Here is a 16,046-nt window from a genome sequence, read left to right as displayed (position 1 = left end):
TTTTGCTCTATCTCTAACCCTCGTTGGATGCATAAGGTGTCCAGTCACTTATATTTTAAATCTATACAAAGCAACCATCGTGTATTGTAGGCTAAAAATCTGCCCTATACCTTTTGAATTCTACAGACTTGGTTAAATTCATGATACTATAAATAGACATATGATATGCCCCATGGGGATGATTTACAATATTCTCCAATGAAATGATAAGGATTCTCTAAAGTGAACCAGGGACATAAAGTAATCAGAGATATATGAATAGATTTTGAGCTCAAAATTAATCATAGCCCTAATCTAAGAACAATTAGTCCTTATGACACGGTCATGGAAGAAGCAGTGAATTATCTAATGTGGTTCTTCTAGCCATAGTCTCTACCTTGCACTCAACAACCTTTTCCTGCTTGGGTCTAGGAAGAAGGTAGGAGCAGATATGATCTCGCACTATGTCCTAGCTCCAACTAAAGAACATTTGGTTTTTACATCACAGGACTACTCAATTCTCAACTTCATGGAATGATCAAGGAAGAAGCAGCTGATGTCTGGCTATCAATCAAAAGTGTCTTGCGTCTGAAAGGCCTGTATTCAAACAAGCAGCCATCTAAGCAAGGAATCAACTAAGTCCACACAGAAGAAGCAGACCAGCTTTTGTGATCCAAAGACGACAATTACAAAACTTGACTATGGTGAAGAGAACAGTATCGGAGATAAAAGTATGAACATTCAATTTGGAGAAGGATATGGAGGAGAGTGGGAGCCCCAAACCCATCTGCAGATACCTCATCAGACTGAGCTGGGGGCCGATCCGCTCTAGCCAAGGGACTAGCCCCCCAAAGCCTTCCTATCATGCAGAGAGATCTTTTTAATCCTGATTAGGCAGAGATCAAACTCAGTACCAGGGCAGTTGTCCTCCCTATAGACGCAACCTGAATTAGTAACGAGTGCAAATATCTCTTAGCCGTCCCATGACAGAAGTTTCTTCCTTGGCTTTTTGACATTGATAAGCGTCTTCTCCCTCTTATGCTTCATTTTTGCCTTGGGACTAATAGGATCTTATCCTTACTGCCACAGTGCACTTGTCTTCCACTGTTTCCGTTTGGTTCCTCAGCTGTGAAGCACAGGAGGAATGGGTGTATGATGACAGTAACTGATACAAAGTGTTGCAGGGATGCTGGGGAGGGGGGAGGGGGGAGCGGTAGGTTATGGGAAGGGAAGGGGGATTTCAGGAGTGAACAGTGAGGGTGGGTGCAGGGAGGAAGCTATAGAACTGATAGTGACTGCACAACTCAGTTTGAAGGCGATGTGACCATGGGAGCCGGAAGGCTCTAAGATAGATGTCGTGGTGATTGTACAACTCCCTTTCATGTGATCGGACGACTGAACTGTTTAATTTTATGATATGTGCATTATGTGCCAATAAAACAGTTGGAAAAAAGTACACTAACTGTCGTCACCACTCAGGGACATCAAATGAAATAAAGGTAGGTATATATGCGGGAGTACTCCCACAAAAATGAATTTTTTTCAAAGCTACATATTTACATTTTTACAAAACCTAATCACCTTCAAGGTACTCTCCATTATACTGAATACATTTGTCAAGTCTGAGATTCCATTCTTAGAAACACTTTTCAAACTCATCTTTGTGGATGGCTTACAGCACCTCCCTTACTTTTTCCTTCACCTCTTCTCTGTCATCAAATCATGTCTTTCATGCCCCTTTGCATCCGCAGAAACAAAAAGAAGTGACATAGAGAGAGGTCAGGTGGGTCAGGTATGTGGGGCAAGTACGGCACACTTTTTTTTTGTCAAAATCTGGCATGCTGAGATGGCTGCATAAACAGGTGCGTTGTTGTGGTGGCAAAACCAGTCTCCCATCCGCCAAAAATCAGGTCTTTTTGTCACACACCTTTATGCAATTTTTTCAGAACCTCGAAACAGAAAGTTTGATGAACAGTCTGACCTGGTGGAAATCCAAATGCACTGTCCCCTCCCATCGAAAAAGCAAATGAGCATCGGATTCTGTGGGTCCCCCCTCATATTATCCACTCAAGTTCAAATTCCTTAAGGTTAGAACCTTCATGCCTTTGTTTACTTCAAAGCTCCTAATGTAGTTCTGATTGTCAAAGGTTTGCATTACAGAATAGGACCTACTGTGTGTTCCCAATCGACTCAATATCTCAACACACTGCCATTGAGTCAATTCCAATACAAAACCAACTAATAGGGCGGAATATAACTGCCCCCTGTGAGTTTATGAGGCCATAACTCTATGCTGTATCTCTCAGAAAGACTCTCCTTTCCCCGGGAGACTCGCTGGTGGGTCTGTACCATCAACTTTGTAATTAACTGCGCCTCACCCACGCAGCCCCGGGGCGAGCATGCCCCCTAGAGCAGTGTTTTAGTGACAGCTCGAGCAATCCAGGCTTCGGTTTCTTTGAAGTTTTCAAATCAAAGGAGAGCTCAGCTCCTCCAGCTATACGATTTGCAATGATCCAACCATTAGAGCTTCCTCAGTTACAGAAAAGTTGACACCATTTTCCATCTTTTCGGTGACAACAGGACAAATGGCAATATTTGCATGCTGATTTCTTTGTGAACTGCACTTGGGCATTTGATTCTATTAACTGAGTTGTTATGTGGAAAACTCTCCAGACAAGTTTATAAACACCATTTGCTCTCTGTATAAAAGAGTGACGGTGAGACTTACCGTTTAAGGGGGAAATATCAGACACAGTTGCTCCCGCATCCCCGTTCTTGCTCCATTACTATTTATGATCTGCTTTTCTACAGTACTCTGCACATTCTCCAAAGACTCTGATTTAGGGGTGAGCAGAGTGTTCCTCCAACGAGAACATGTTCACTCTGTAGCACATCGAGAGAAAAGTGCTGCCAGGCGTTATTCAAGCATCTCCATAGGTCAGGAACTGGACTCAGGAGATTCAGAATAGGAATGAGGTGCAGCTACGAGCATGATTTGCCAAGGCTATACGTCACTTTAGTCGGGCTGGCAGTGACAGAAAAGACAGAGGTCCTCTCCCAATACCTCCCAATGAATAGGCTTACAATTCCTGTCATTCTGCTAAGCAGCTTGTGCCTGAAAGTCACGGATCCTTCTGTGGTCTGTGTGGCCGTATCTCTCCCTAAGCCATCCTTGCAATGACAGTCGATGTCCCATTTGCCAGAAGTGCTTTTGAATGGACTCCAAAGGGTTTGTGAGAAGATCATGCTGTTGAGATCAGCAAATTCTAAAAAAGGAGAGATTTTAGTTGAACAAAGGCTATGGCCTTTCGTTCGGTTTTCACTAAAATTGGAAGTTTCATTAAAACCCCAATGCTTTTAAATAATAGCTTTCATGAAATATAAGTGATATAGCATAGAATTCATTATTGTAAGAGTATACGTCAATGAATGTTCCTAAGTTTAGAGTTTGCATCCATTATCACAATCTGGTTTTAGAATATCTCCATTACTCCCAAAAGTTCTTTTGTGCCCTCCAGTTGTGATTAATCCCCATCTGCAACGCAGTCCCTAACAATCACTGATCTCTCTGGATTTTTTAAATAAATTAAATTATATAATATTCAGTCTTTCTTTGGGTTTCTTAAACACACACACACACACACACACACATCTATTGTTGAAGTTCTGTTATGTTGCACCATGTATATAGCAGTCTGTTCCTTTCACTCTTGGTTGGTATGGCATTGTATGTATAATTAGTTCTTGCAATGTTCACTAGTTGATGGTCATTGGGAGCATCCACTAGTTTATGTCCAGTTTTGTTGTTGGCTCTTATGAATAATGTTGCTATGAACATTCAGGTAACATGTCTTTGAGTGAACGTATGTTTCCACTAAAAATCAAAGTAAATCTCCTCCTGCCCAAGAATAATTCTTTTTCCTAAATGCCAAAATTCTAAACCCTATCAGAATGGTAAATACCCACCAAAAATGGCAGCACCAGCAAGATCTTTAAACGAATGTGAATGCAACTTGACCTGATCTATTTCAGCCTCCTAAATTCTTTACCTGACTTTTCTCAAGTTGATCCTTTGCCCAGTCATTGTGTTCAGAGTGATGACATGGGGTCAAATCAAAATGCTAGGAAGGTCGCCTTTGTCCAGGGTTATGCACTGTTTTCTTCCAGGTATCCAGTGGTTTAAAGAATAGAATCAAGGCTGCATCTGCCTTGACTCACTCAACGCTATCGATTTCTTAAGATAAAATAATAAACCCACTAAGACTTGTTTCTGAGTTTAAATAATACTTGTTTCTAAAACAGGATGATTGACCTGGCCACATACTCTCAATTTCAAGAGAGGAAATGCTTGCTTCTAACTTACAAATGTTGAAAATATTTTCTTGATAGGTAGAACACCCTATTCCATGATATTTAACTCAATGTGGAAGAACCATTTTCTTTCCCAAAACAAAAGCAAAATAAATCATTAAATCAAAATGAATATGAATTTGTTTGTTTCAAATGTAACTATATCTTGAAATTTTATGAAAGAAAAAAAAATGTCCCCCTAAAGCATTTCATGTATTTTTGGTGTCTTATAAATAATTTTTCAGAACCTCTTCTTTTATGTTACTTTAGAGCTTTTCATTTCTCCTTGGAGCCAGGGTTATTTAAGGAAGGGACACTATAGGCCACTGTGGAGACGTTCTATTATTGACAGAATACAGAATGATTGTTCAGAAGGATAAATCTTGGCAAACTGAAATCGTTCCACAATGTGTGTGAGTACTCTGGTAGATTTAGCAGAAGTATCTGGTAAATGTCCCTTGTTCACTGGCAAAAAGATGGACTTGGGAGGAATAAACAATCCTCATGGGGCTCTTGGGGACTCTACCTCATGCCCAGACTATGCCAAGCACTGATAACATAGCAAGCACCGCAAACAGTGTGTGACAAGCTCTCTACTAGAGAAGTATGTCATAAGTTCTCTACCAGCCAAACTGTAGGTAGCATAGTATCGAAGGATATGCTGCTGGAGCAATCAGTAAACAACTTGAGACTGTGGCAATACCTCTTATGAAACAATGGAGTCAGACGAAAGGATGCTGGTCAACATCAGCAAAAGCCAGGATGTTTCAAACATTTTCAAAAACAAATTACTGTCCTTACAAAAAGATGAAGGTCTGTCTGCATTCAGAGACTATCTCTGCCTGAGAAAATAGCAGAAAAAGCCAAAACAAAGAGTTAATCTTGAGTCCTTTCCTATCTTTTTTGTAGTGTTGTCAGAAGAAGGGGGGGGGGGGGCATTGCTAGACCAGCATGGGGCAACAAGTAGTTCAACCACATCAGGCATGAGGTGACTGTAGGATAACATCGAACGATATTCTGTATTTGAAACATCAGTGTGACACTCAGAATAAAGATCTAGAACGGATCTAGAAGGAAATGAATCAACATAGGGTTCTAGTCCAAGTTCTGGCAATGCATGGACCATCTGTACGGTATGAAGAGAGATAGGAGCCAACCCTCATAAGCATCCCTCTAGGACGAACATGGAATCTGCAAAGGCTGGTGTGCTGCCTCAGCAACCAAAATACATGAGCGCATTGATGAGGCGTGCACCAGCAGCGTCAATGTTCTTTGCACAATCAATCCTCAAAGCTGCCTGTGATTAAGTATTCAAGAGATGGTCAGTGGTCTTTACCAGAGCACAGGGGACTAAGAAGTGGATGTGGGGAGAATAAAGACAGACTACAAGGACAGATTATTTCAAGATGATTGGCTCTGAGAAGGAAAGAAGTATGTCAATCATGCCAGAATAAACTAAGAGAGGTTAGGGTATCAATCAGAAAGAAAAAGGAAAGACAGAAAGGAGAGTCTAATTGATGAATTTTCAATAACAAGTTTAAGGACTACTAGTCTGGTTTGACACCTCTCCATTTTAAAGGTGCGAATCAGAGGATTCGTTAATTTGTTTAGGCAAGTTGCTAATAAGTGGGAGAAACAAGGCTATATCCCAAGTTTACCATTTTGCAGTCTACTGCTTTTCCAATTGAACCCACTTGAAGTCAATCTTATTCTATGGACCTGCATGAGTTGAAATGCTGAATTGGGGAAAGTTAGGTCTATCCAAATAGGGCATAATCTTGAAAGCAAGAAAACATGGTTTCTACACCACTAGACCAGATTCAATGATTACAAAAGCAGGGGCAGGGGCGGGAACAGGGAGACAGGAGGGAAATGTTACTGAGGAGGGAAGGAGGAAGGATGGTGGGGCTGGAGAGCAAAAGAGCCACATATATGCAGGGCTTCATGGGAGATAGTAGTTGATTTCCTTTCTTGAGATGAGCTGGTTAATGCATCTAGGATGTGTTCTTTAAAAGCCAAATAGACAAATCCCTCCCAATTTTCTTATCCCTCAAACCTAAATAGTGGTCTGAGTGGCTTTAATAATTTTTTTTGCTTGTTTTAAGGAGGAAAATAAAATTGAAATGGTCTTGGAATCTTTAATGACAGACTTTTTCATCTTTTAAAAAAAGAAAAAGTTTCTGACTCGTGACAACCAGAAAAAAAATCTAAAAACTTATTTTTAAGATTCTCTTAACCCAATTCATTGTGTCTGTTTCTACTTGCCACTTCATGTGCCTGCCTTGAATTCATGTTTCTAGCTCGACATCTGACTTTTCCAAACAGCCAGGGTAGAGTTGTCAGATAAAAACACTGGATACTCCATTACATTTGAATTTCAGGTGAAAAAAATTCAGTACAACTACATCCATTCAAGATTTGAAACATATTTATGCTAAAAGGCTATTAGTTCTTGATCTGATATCCAGACTTAATCAGGCATTAAGTATTTCTTAATGTGTTTCTGTATTTCTATTTGCTAAATCCTGCAACCCCATCCCAGGAGCCAGCTGGCTTGTTTGCCTTTCTCCCTCCAAGTAGGCCTGCTCTTTATTTTATAGTGTGCTATCATTCCTCTCCTTATTCGCAATCACCACCCCCGGAGGCGCAGATAAAAAAATAGTAATATACACAGCGCCCAAGTATATAATAAATCCTAAATTATATATATCTTTACAATGCATTCTAGGGTGTTTTTCTAGAAGGTTTGCTTTCTTAATCACACGTGGCTTGGGTATCAACATTTCTTAGTATTCTACGAGGAAATACTAATGTCAGTGAAAGTAAATAGACAAGGGATGCCAGAGAGAAAACAGCCTTGGATTTCTATTTTTCCAGAGATGATCCACGAAGCAGAGACAAGAGGGGTGATCACATTGAAACCCCACTGGCAGGCCGATAGACACAGGGCAGTTTAAGCAAAACTATCTGGATTTGTATTCTCATTTTATCTCAGAAGACTGCTGTAAGATCAGCAACTTCTGGCACTCACAGCTGCTGACCCAACATGATGGCTAAAATAATAAATACAAAGAAATTGGACTCAGTTAATTCATGCAATTTTATCATGATCTATTAGTCTAAGTGTATACTAAGAATATATGGGAACAGTAGAGGTTCATGGTGTTTCGTCTTTAAAAAAAACCCAGAAAACAAAACACATTTTGCCCCAAGCATTTTTCCCCTTCATTTAAAAGTTAAATTGTGTATTTCAAAGATAAATCTAAGCCATGTGTCTCACTTCTTCCCTCTAATAGCAAACTGTTCTGAAAGGGCTCACTGTTATGTCAAGGACTTCCAGAATGTCATTTTCATTCCACATAAGAAAATGAAATTTTCCCTACGCATACTACATTTAATGTCAAAACGATATGCATATGGCTATAACTCCTATCTCATGAAATACAATAATCTATTTCTAGTTGACAAATGGATATCATTTCTGATTATATTCAGCATCTGATCAACACCCTCGGCAGCTTTAAGATCGATTAAAAGCCTATTATGTGCCAGCCACAAGTCTATGCATTTTCCAAAGTTAGTGCTTGTCTTCTCAATCACCTGCTAGTGGATGATAGCAATCCATCTACTAGATAGTGATATTAAAGCTCCAAGAAGTTTAGGAACACTAGTCTAACATGCGTATGGCTAAGACGAGTCTACCTTCCTGCCGTTTCCCCAGGTTGTATCCAGTTCCCTTCTGCTAGAAAAGAGAACGCTAACCTCGTGCCTACTTCCTAGGAATTCAGTATAAAACACATAGCTAAAAGCCTATTAAAACTCACTGATATTTAAGTCAGTGGAGAACTAGTACTAAGAAGATGGAGTCATGAATCTAAAAGATCAAGCTTTTACAAGACATTTTAATATTAAAAAAATAAATTATCTAGATATTCCTCATTTAAAAAATATGTAATAAACCCAAACACCAGTATTCACAGCAGTTTGGGAGGGGTAGAGGTTCATAGAGACCACATTCTGTTGTATCATGGGGGTATAAAAAAGGGAAACAATGATGTGAAATGCGATGCACTCCATGATGCAAACCGGAAGGAGATGTTAAGAGCACAGCTTCCAGACTCAGAGACTACTTGGTTGTAAACCAAGATCTCCCATTTACTTCCCAGTTACTTAATAATTACATTGTACCTCATCTTTTCTCATTTAAAAATGGACATAATAATACCAAACTTATAGAAATGTCATGCCAATTAAGAGAGATTATATTTGGAAAGCAGTACTTGGGACATAATCTAATACTTGAAACATAGTAAGAATCCTGTAAGTCAGTGATCTTCAGTGATCCTTTCATACAGTTCTTCATGTGGTGGTGACCCCCCACCCCAACCATAACATTATTTTCGTTGCTACTTCATAACTGTAATTTTGCTACTGTTATGAATCAGGCAACCCCTATGAAAGGGTGGTTCAACCCCCAAAGGGGTTGCGACCCACAGGTTGAGAACCGCTGCTATAAGTGGTGTTTGTGCTTGTTACCGAATCAAGTAGAGAATCAAAATCAAAGCCAAACTCACTGCCGTCGAGTGGATTCCGACTCATGGTGACCCTATAGAACAGCGTAGAACTGCCCATGTAAAATGCTGAGAACGGAAGTCCTTACAGGAGTAGACAGCTTAGTCATTCTCCCAGCGCCTTAGGGTTTGTTTTGAACTGCTTACCTTGCACTTAGCAGACCAATGTGTAACCACTACACCAGCAGGGCTCCTAAGGAGAAGATCATAAACTAAGAACAACTCATTCTTTTGATATGGCCTGACTCTATATTTGCTGTCATGAAGACATTACTGAAGTTATGGGTGCTACAGCAAAGTGTGGTAAACAAACCAGATGCCGTCCAGCTATCAGAAAGACTATTATCTCGTGTGTTAAAGGCTTGCTTCAAACAAGCGAGCATCTAAATGAGGTGTCAGCTAAGTCCACATAGAAGAAGCACAGCAAACTGTCGGATCTAAGAATTACAATGAATAAAATGTCAGACTGGGGGAGGGATCAGTATTACAACTTAAATTGTAAGCACCCAATTTGCAGAAGGTTAGGAAGGCTAGTGAAAACCCCAAATCCATTTGCAGGGGCCTCACATGTTTAAGCCTCCAGTGAATCCACTCTGACCATAGACTAGGGGTGTGAACAGCCTTGCTATCAGACAGTGAACTGGAATCGCAGAGGTTAACGCAGATGTTCTTAGGCGAAAATTTAACACCTTCTCATTTGTTCTCTCTTATGACTCATTTCACATTTGGTCTAGTTTTAAATATTTTCTACTCTCTTTTCTATTAAGGTATTTCTCTTTTTTATTTTGTTGTTGGGGGGTTGTTTTTGTTTTGGAGGTTTGTTTTTGAGTTTGTTTTTCTGCATATGAAATCCAGGCGAGGTCAATCTACAGAGACAGTAACTGGACTAACACTATTTTAGAGTTATGGCAGAAGAGATTGGAGAAAAATAGAGAACTAATAAGGAGTACACAAAAGGACAGAATGTTCTAAAATTGATTGTGGTAATGATCATACAACTCTTTAATATGACTAAACCACTGAGTTATATGATATGTGAACTATATGTCAATGAAATTGTTACTAAATAAATAAGATCATAGCCTATTCAAAAAAGGCCACAGAGTATATTCATACCTTTTCTAATCCATTTCTATATGTTACATTCCACACTGTAAACTCACTGCCATGGAGTCACCGTAACTCCGAGCAACCCCTGTGGGTCTCTGAGACTATAACTGTTCATGGAGCAGAACGCCCACTCTTTCATCCTCTATACATAGAGAAAGGAGGAAGGTAGCTAAATGTTTAGCAGTACTGAGAGGACTCGGAGAAAATGTTAGCATTGTCATATGAATATACAGAAGGTTTGGCAACAAACTTACCATGTTTAATAAAGACAAAAGGACTACTTACATTGCTGGCCATGGGCGATCTTTGGCACAGAAATTTATTTTAATTTGTACATAAAATTTTAAAAAGTTTTAATTCTCTATATTCGTCATGGAAAGGAGCCCTGGAGGTGCAGTGTGTTACTTGCAGGGTGCCAGCAGTCAGGCCAGAGTGAGAATCCACCAGCCCCTCTGCAGATGCGGCTCTCTAGGCCCGTAAAGATTCAGTCTCAGAACGTCCTAGGGCGGCCGCTCTGCTCGGCCGAGGGAGGGTCATTGGGTTGACTGGAGGCCATGAGAGTCATGGGAGTAACCCACATGCATCTGGCTTAAAAGTAATCATACATTCTAGAGAAAAATCACACTTTGGAACTTTAAAAAGCTGGAAAAGATGGTTGTTGGTGATGGTGTGTGGGGGTATGGGGGTGCGCACACACACGCATGTGGTGTTTCATTTCAGTGTTGTTTTTTAATAATGGAAATTTGTCGTTGAGAAGAAACCCTGACTACCTAAAGTTATTTTTGCATTCTCCTGTAGCAGGTACCAACAAAACTTCCCCGATATCCAGATATGGCCTGTTCTCTGTTTTTGTAAGTAAAGTTTTATTAGAATGCATCCCCATTCACTCACTTACATTTACATATTGTCGGTGGCTGTTTTCATGCCATAATAACATTACCCAAGACCCCCTGTCATACAGTCAATCCCAACTCACAGTGAGTGTGCAAACCTCTAGAGGAGCAGGAGCCTCCTTTTTCATCTGGACAGCAACCCGTGGGTATGAACCTCCCAACTTGGGGTTAGACACCCCATGCTTACCCTACAGCATCACCAGAATGCAAGTTCAATATCTGAAACATAGATTCACAAAGCATCAATTATTTACCAGATGGTAGGACTTTGTCTCAGGGACTTTGGACATGTTCTCAGAAGAGACCAGTCCCTGGAAAAGGACATCATGCCTGGCAAAGGAGCATGAGGGACCAGTCTCCAATCCGAACGGGCTCAAGGGGCAGTTGTGTAATTTAGGGCTTAACAGGCAAGACAGGCAAGGGCTCACCTTTCTTGTGGCGACCGGAGCCAGAGTGAGGGAGGAATGCATTCTCTCACAAGCTTATATAATCTCGGGCAAGCAAACCACGTCACAAACACACATATCAGGAAGGGGTTGTATTAGAGCCATACAAGTAACATGAGGTGAACGAGCTAGGGGTATACATGCAATAAGAAGGGGGAATACTAGAGGCATACATGTGACAGGAAGATACATAACAAGATGGGCAGGTTCTAGAGTAAAGATGGCAGCCTAACCGTGGTCATCTCTGAGCTGGCTTGCCCTTAGGTGTCCCTGAGTTCTTCTCCAAGGGAACCATCTGTGATCCTTATCAGGAATGGGCCCCACATAGGGTGGGACAGACAACAGGGTCTGAAGGCTTCCATGACAGACAACCTTCAGGGAAATCGCCTTCATGCAGTTAACCTTCAAGAAGGTAGTAAGCAACCACGGGCTTGCAAGCAGCAAGCGGCACCTTAACATTGTCACTATTATGGGAGGACATCATGGGAAATAACTTTTACTTAGGATAAGGTGACCAGATTTAAAGCGGGACACCACTGACTGGGGTGGGGGTGGGGGTTCTTGATTAAAAAGTTGGTCTATATGGACCAAATAGACCGTTCCCTAGCTTGTTGTGCATTCTTTCCAAAAATCGGGACTTTTTAAAAACCACCAAAAATCGCAACTGTCCCGCCAAAAGCGGGACGTCTGGTCATCTTAACTTAGGAGAATGTGACTAGGACACATCGCCACCCCACGAATGCGAAGGTCTCCCTCCATGAAAATCCTGGCCTCCCAGGTTTCTTAAATATGAGTGTAGAGAATGTGTTCTTGTACACTCGCTTAACAGTTCTGCTTCCCACAATGGAGAATGGCAGGGAATTAGAAGAAGATTTTGATGAGGTGGATGGACACCGGAGCTGCAACAATGGACTCACACATAAAAGCAATTGTAAAGCTGGCACACAACCAGGCAGTCTCCTTCAGGGGCACACAAGGTCGCTATGAGCCCGGACTGGCTCAAGGGCATCTAACAACAACATAATGCCCTTTACAACAGAAAATTTCCAACCTCTTCCTTAGAGCTATGAGATAATGCATTCCCACCTACAAATCTCTTGTGCCCCTGGTCTGAATTCTTCATGGACTTTCATTCTCCATGTCGTTCCATTGTACCTTTCTAAACACATCTGGAAAATAGATTGAAAACAAACTCCAGCAAAAAACCTCCTTTCTTCCTTCCTACAAAGAGAGAGGATCCAGAACCCTTCCCACAAAAGTGACCCACAGCCAAGCACTTGAGCTTAGGGAAAAAAATGGGAAAGAAGTGCTCTCTGGAAAGAAGGACAAATTTCTCCATTGTAAAACAGAGACATTTATTAATCCATCACAAATGGTCATTTCCATCATGTGTTTAACCTTTCTCTTACTGAGTAAAATCGTATTGAAGGCGCTGGGAGATCACCTGCCATCTGAAGGGGTTACAGGACTCAGTAAGCTGTGCAGGGAAAAGTCAAGTTGTGGGCCCCATCATGCTTGCATTGTTTGCAAAGAGAATATACTCTATTTCTCCAATAACCACAGAGTCTTTTAAAAGACAGGACCTCATTCATCTTCTGGTGCTTTTGGAAGTTAAGTGTCCCACATTTTATTCCTATTTGACAAATGCAAAACTAGGCCAGTGAGTTTCATGCTTCTCCCCAGAGTGAATCTACTACTTGGCAAACTAAAGAGGGAATAATTTTAAGTTCCTTGTTCTCTATGCATCTGACCACAAAACTAATGTATTAAAGACCTTTCCATAAATTAAAAGTCCTTTGTTCGCTAGATGAAATATTACGCACATTATGGTCATGAACAAAACAAAGGGAGAGAGCGGGTTTTAAAACCAGGAAAGGTGTGTGTCAGGGTTGCGGCCTTGACCCATGCTTCATCTGTGTGCTGAGGCACCAGATTATATGAAAGGGAATGTAACAGCAGGCTTATAGAAAAGACTTATTACCCTCTGGTGATAAACAGGTGATGCAATGTGTGTTGGTGTTGGTGGAAGTATAGAGGACTTCAAATCCTTACCGATGAAGAGAAAAGACTATAGCCTTCAGTAGAAATTACAATGCAATTTTTAAAAAAGGAAAGGACGAAAATCCTCACAACTGTACCAGTAAACAACATATTGATATGATAAAGGGGGACAAAAAGCCCAACAACATTGAAGTTGTCGAGGGTTGCATTCTACTTGAATCCCCCATTAGTACCCCGGCAGCAGTCGTCAAAAATCCAAACGATGCATCACATCCAGCAAATCGGCTGCAAACGGTCTGTTGAAAGCATTAAAGAGCAAAGATGTCACTTTAAGGACGTCTTTAAACACCTGACCCAGGCTGTGGTCATTTCAATAGCCTCATAGGCTGACAAAAGCAGAATGCAGGACAGGGAAGTATAGCGAAGGGGGGGGTCAGAATGGCGGTGTTAGGAAGGAATGTTGAATGTACCGAGGACAGCCAGAAGGATGAACAACTGTGTCCTGGAACTTGTACTTGGAACAAGCGCAGCCAGAATGCTGCTGAGAAGCAAGGCTGGTGAGATTTCACCTCCTGTGGTTGCGCATGTTATCAGAAGAGGTCAGCTCCTGGAGGAAGACATCAGGCTTGGTGAAGCAGAGGGTCAGCCAAAAAGAGGAAGGCCTTCCCGAGAGAGATTAACACAGTGGCTGCAACAAAGGGTTCAAAGTTAACAGTCCTCGTGAGAAGGGTGCAGGACAGGGCTGTGTCTCCATCGATGGCACCCAGGTTTGCTATGAGTCCAGGTGGACTGGGGTACCTAACACAATGTGATCGCGATACGGACGATCCATCCTGCCATCATGGTAGACGACTTCCTTGATTTGGGGCCTATCAGGACACTTTTCCTTCAAGTTATAAGTTGGAAAGCAAGAGTAATTACAGGAATGAACATTTGAACCCAACTGGGTATGACCCAAAGTAGAATGGGCCGGCCCATCACCTTATTGCCTGGTGACACAGATGGGCTGTAGCACCATCTAGTGGGAGATCAAAAGAATTCAGGGACTAGTAAGAGGGTTGCCATCCCTGGGGGTCCTGTTGCCAAGAGGTTTACGGTTATTTCCAGTTGAAAGCTTCCTCGAGTTTCATTTTCCTAAATAAGCAAGTGTATGCTTTCATTAAAGTTGCTGTAGAAGCACATCAAGGATTCGACTTGGGCAACCTGTTGTAATTTCATTCCTATTGGTGCAAGGGCAAGGACCGGAAGTAGAAGAGATCCAAATTCAAATCGATTTCACCACTCACTCCTTGGTTTTTAATTGTTACCCACTAGCTCCAAGCATTTGTTCTTCATCAACATAACGAAGCTAGTATCTATCTCCTGGGAGGTTGAAATGATTAAAGGAGTTCTTTAGTTTATTTAAATCTCTTGATACACTGGCTCTTAATTCAGGTAACCATTGGACTGTTTACCCCCAGGGCGGCCCCGTTCAAAAAACAGAAGCTCCATGGGAGAAAGTGGAAGCGATCAGGTCGCACCATGATGTCACCATCGCAGAAACTCCGAATTCTATGTGAAGTTTCTACGTATTGACGTCAACTCGATGGCAGTGGGTTGGTGGCTCTTCATAAACAGTGGTTGTTCCCTGCTTGCCAAAATATTCCAATATTTCCATATTGTCAGTGAACAGGCAATCCTACAGAATAGAGGCGGGATAAGCCCTCCCACGCCCCACCTCAGCCTAGTGCTATTTGGTTTGACAGCTCCAGAGAAGAAAGCAGGGAAATAAAGATTTATAAGTCTATGGGAAATTCCAATTTACTTTTATTTAAAGCAGAATGGGAGGGCGTTTTCCACTAGGATCATGGACTTCTGAGATGACCGGAAACCCACAACAATAATATATTACTAACTAGAGCAGGCCTTCTGATACCCTGGGCAAATAGGGAGGTGGAATCAAGCCATTTGTTCTATCCCCATTGTGGACTGAATCAGCTATTCCCCAGTTATTACATTATCCACTTGTGAGAAACCACCTTTGGGAAACTTCATCTCGCTATTTAGCTGACTCAGGTAGGTCTCTTTGTCACTTCTAGCTAATATATAGAATTCAAAATCTTCAGCTGCTGAAAAACTGCACTCTTCAGTTTTTATCCTGAAAAAAATTATCTGCCAGCATTTTGAAAATTGTATTTTGTGAGGTGCACCTATGTTAATATCAGTCGGTATAGCAAAGATTGTCCACCTCATCGCTCTCCTGTTAAGTAAATTTCCTTTACAGTCTCCTACACAGCCAGATTCTGAGCTGGAGGGGACAGACTTGCAACTCTTTTGCTGCTTGCTGTCCCACGACTTGAGCTATTCACGTGCTGACAACCCGCCTTGCTCGGTCTGGGGCCTTTTCTTTTCTTTCTTTTTTTTTTTTTGAAGCACAATAGTAAAACACAAACAGAAGCTTCCGAATCGCATTATACTCTCTAGTTATCATTGTGGTTGTGCCCTCCATTGTTGTTTTAAGTGTCTGTGTGAGCTTCTTTCATAAAAAGAGACAAAACGACAGGAGGAGAATCAATGGAAATAGAGGAAAGAGCTGGGAGGCAAAGGGTATTTATAGAGCTCTAGATAAAGGCATGTACATATACAAATATATTATATGAGGATGGGGAAATAGATCTATGAGCCTACATTTATAGGTTTGGTATTAAGGTAGCAGA

This window comes from Echinops telfairi, unplaced genomic scaffold, assembly GCF_000313985.2.
Source record: "Echinops telfairi isolate 266 unplaced genomic scaffold, ASM31398v2 ScPeMD7_18;HRSCAF=68, whole genome shotgun sequence".
Taxonomy (NCBI): domain Eukaryota; kingdom Metazoa; phylum Chordata; class Mammalia; order Afrosoricida; family Tenrecidae; genus Echinops; species Echinops telfairi.
The sequence above is the reverse complement of the archived record's forward strand: the minus strand, read 5'-3'. Positions refer to the sequence as shown.